Source organism: Cololabis saira, chromosome 1 (genome assembly GCF_033807715.1).
Source record: "Cololabis saira isolate AMF1-May2022 chromosome 1, fColSai1.1, whole genome shotgun sequence".
Taxonomy (NCBI): domain Eukaryota; kingdom Metazoa; phylum Chordata; class Actinopteri; order Beloniformes; family Belonidae; genus Cololabis; species Cololabis saira.
Window position 1 is genome coordinate 29,352,491 of NC_084587.1, and position 4,143 is coordinate 29,356,633.

Here is a 4,143-nt window from a genome sequence, read left to right on the forward strand (position 1 = left end):
ACATTCACACAAACACACACACATACACAGGCTTCCCCTGCCGTCTCCATCTGTCTGGCTTTGTCCTTCCCCAGTGTGTTTAGATCATTGTGTCCTGCACATTTATTGAGAGCTTTCCTTTTCCTTTTCCTTTTTTTAAATTCAACACTTCTGTTCAACCTTGCATCTCCAGCTTAGAGAGGCAAATAACTTCCATCCCATTAACTCGTTTGAGAGGGAAGGCTAGTCAAACAAAGCTTGTCCGCAATCTGATCCCTTACTTACACACACACACACACGCACACACACACACACACACACACACACACACACACACACACACACACACACACACACACACACACACACACACACACACACACACACACACTAACACACACACACACACACACACACACACACACACTAACACACTCAGTCCTGCTGGTGAGTGGGGGTGGGGGGTGGGGGTCCATAGTATTTGCATTAAAAGCCTAGCACCGTGAAATTCATTTATAACTACAAATTGGGGTACAGTGTGTGTTATGCAGATGTGAGACATTTGTGTGGACACATTCAGGTCTGGATCGGTTATTTTGTGAAATGCTAACAGTTCATGGAGAGTGACAGATTGCAATTATTGTGTTATTGTAATTGTCAGAATCATTTGAGCGCAGACTTATTTCAGGCTACATGGGAAAAAAAGTCAAAGATTTGAACATTCTTTCTTTCTTTTTTTTAGATCCTGGTTTAACAAACACACTTGAAGTTACTGTATGTCTGGACCTCAGAAGAATGATCACCCTGCAGGCTTTTTCAAATTTTGGGCTCTAATCAATATATAATAATCTTTTTTTTCTTTTTTTTATCTGCTACTTATTTATAAAATGTTACCTTTTATCTAATATTAAGTGAGCACATTTACTCATTAGTTCAACACCATGGAAAAATTGTAAGGTAGATTCCAAACAACAATCTGCAGTGATTTCGTAGCATCAACATGGACATGCTTCATCATCTTGAAAATGATTTATGTTTTGAATATGAGCTAAAGCATCAGATCCGTAAACAAAATATGGGCCTGTCCTGTAGAAGAGAATCGGGAATCCTTTGGATGGCGAATTTTCCCCTTAAAGCCAAGCTCAGCTGGCACCAATGCTCTTGTGGGTCTATAGCGACCTCTTGTGGTGAGCCGTGGTGGCTTCCTTGTAGTTCTGCTCCATCAGCTTGTTAAAGTCAGATTTATTTGACTTTTTTTGTTGTTATTTGTTCCCCAATTCTCATTCTCTTGTAATACAGAGAAAAAGATAACAACAATACTAATTTTGTGTCCTCACAACAGAAAGGGTCAGGTATCAGAACACCTCATTTGAGGTTTAAATATCACACACAAAAGGATGTTTAAAAAATGATCAACAAGAATCATGTGATATTCATAAAGATTATTTTAACTAAGCTGAGTTCATCCAGACTTGATCTTCACGGAAAATTATTTTGAAAACGTTTCATTAAAGTGACCCTCAAGGTCATTGACCAAGAATGTCTGAAGCTACGCTCCTCTCTGTGATCTAACGCTGCAGAAGCGGAGTCAGCGCAGCGCGCCGCCAGAGATCTGCGCGCCCTGCGACGCGCCCTGCGACGCGCCCTGCGACGCGCCCTGCGACGCGCCCTGCGACGCGCCCTGCGACGCGCCCTGCGACGCGCCCTGCGACGCGCCCTGCGACGCGCCCTGCGACGCGCCCTGCGACGCGCCCTGCGACGCGCCCTGCGACGCGCCCTGCGACGCGCCCTGCGACGCAGCTGAGCCGACGCAGCTGAGCCGACACGGGAGCGCGCCTTGACACAGCTGCAGCGCATCAGATAATTTCCAAGAAGGATATAAGGGTCAGAACTGCTGGCGAACCCTTGTGAGTTCGTTGTTGTCACTCGTGTACTTAGTCGTGGTTTTTCTGGAAGTCTTGGATTACTTTGTGGATTTTTGTTGAGGACTTTTTTCCTGTATTCGTTACAGTGAGTTTTCTTTTCCCCTGCCATTTAAGGAGGCAGTGTTTTTTGTGAGAATAAACTACGCCTTTTTTGGGCTAATCTTGAACCTGTCTGGTGTTGTGCGCTTGGGTCCAAGGACAGATTCCTAACAAAGATGCTGCTTTTGCTTGGCAACAAAAGAGAGAAGCCTTCATCAATAAAAACAAAAGAAAAAAAACATAGTTCCCATGGTAGAATATGGTGGTGGGAGCATTATGTGGGTGGGTTGTTTTGATGCCTCAGCCGCAGGGAACCTTGTTACCATGTATGCCATACATTGTATGGGGTCAAGAAAACATCTGAAATGAGGTGCCAGTGCAGCTTTAAGTTGTCACTGAGTCTTCAAGCAAAACAATTAATCAAAACGTGCATCCACATTTTTTTTGAAGGACACCAAAATCAGGGTCCTGAAGTGGCCAGTGTCCAAATTTCGGAGAGAGCCTAGATCAATTTTAATGTCCGTGCTCAGACACCATGCAAGGACACTAATCTCTCAAGATAATCACATACAGAGTTGGAAACTTAAATAAGAGATTCTTTAAGTCACAAAGGCTATGATTATTAGCTGTGAAAGGGGTGATGAATCTGCCTCTGGAGTACCGTTGAAAAAAATAGCAACGTCAATAAATGTCCGAATAAGAAAATCGTCTTTAGTTCCTATATAGATACATGGGACAGCAGTGGATTTGAAGCTATTCATAGGAGTGCCACTGACAAATAATTGAAGGTACAGCAGAGAAATAAACCACCAACAGTTTTTTCATGCCCTGGCTGCTAGTATTGAGACGAGAATGGGCTGCCTGCCTGGCAAACAGAGAAGCAAGGAAGAATACCAGAACTTTCTTAACAACATCAAAGTGCTGCAGCCATAGACATATATACATAGACGCCGCATCGAGTGGTTTTGCCCGCTGCTGCGATACGTCAACGTCGCCGCCATATTGGATGGGGCAAGACTGCGCTGTAAACTAATACAAGTAAATTGACTTATTTTCATAAAGCGCCTTTCTACAAAGAAATTTACGTTTTACGTCTCATTTATTCATTCACACACGCACTAATATACTTGGGAAACAGTTAGGCACCAAATATAATATACTTAATTTTCTCAGATGGCAAAAATAAGAACTTTATTGATCCCACATAGGAGTAATTCATGTTATATCAGCTATAGAGAACAAGGTAGTGCCGAAAAACAATATCCCCCCTCACAAAAATAAGAAAAATCAAGAAACAAGATTTATCTTCTCATTACAAGCAAACAAATCTTGTTCCACTGGCAGATTTTTCTACTTATTTTAAGTGAAAATCTACTTGAAACAGGTGAAAATTGTTGTTTTTTCCAGTGCTGAGTCTTGTTTTAAGTGTAATGAGATTTTTTGACTAAAAATGAGACATTTGAACTAGAAATAAGACAAATATTCTTGTTAAGATTTTGAGTTTTTGCAGTGATCGATTTTACTTATCCTGTGAAGGACAGAGGCATATTGATAAGTTCAGAAAACTGTTTTTTATTTTTATGTTTTGATGTATTTGATGGGGCAGCACGGTGGCTTGGTGGTTACTGTTGCCTCACAGCAAGAAGGTTCCTGGTTCAACACCCTGGCCCAATGGGGGTCTTTCTGTGTGGAGTTTGCATGTTCTCCCCGTGCTTGCGTGGGTTCCCTCCGGTTACTCCGGCTTCCTCCCACAGTCCAAAAACACGCGTAATAGGTTAATTGGTGATTCTAGATTGCCCGTAGGTGTGAGTGTGTCTGGTTGTTTGTATGTATGTGGCCCTGCGATGGATGCGTGTTTTGGTCAGTGCTATTTTGTATTATTTGTAATATTTTCAGATTTTGTAAACTGTTTCATTTGTGTTCAACAATTTGCACTTGAATTAAAATGGACTTGACTTGACTTTGAGAGGATTCATTAATTTACAGTGTTTTGTGGGGTTTTGTTTTGAATTGTAATAGGTGAATTCCCAATAGATTTCAAAGTACCATCAGTATGAAGTTACACTTGATTGATCCCAGTGGGAAAGTTCGTCCTCTACATTTGACCCTAACTATTAAGAGCAGCCCGGGGTGGGGACCGACTCACAATCTGAGGTGCCTTGTTCAAAAGCAATGACAGATGTATCTGACACCTAACATC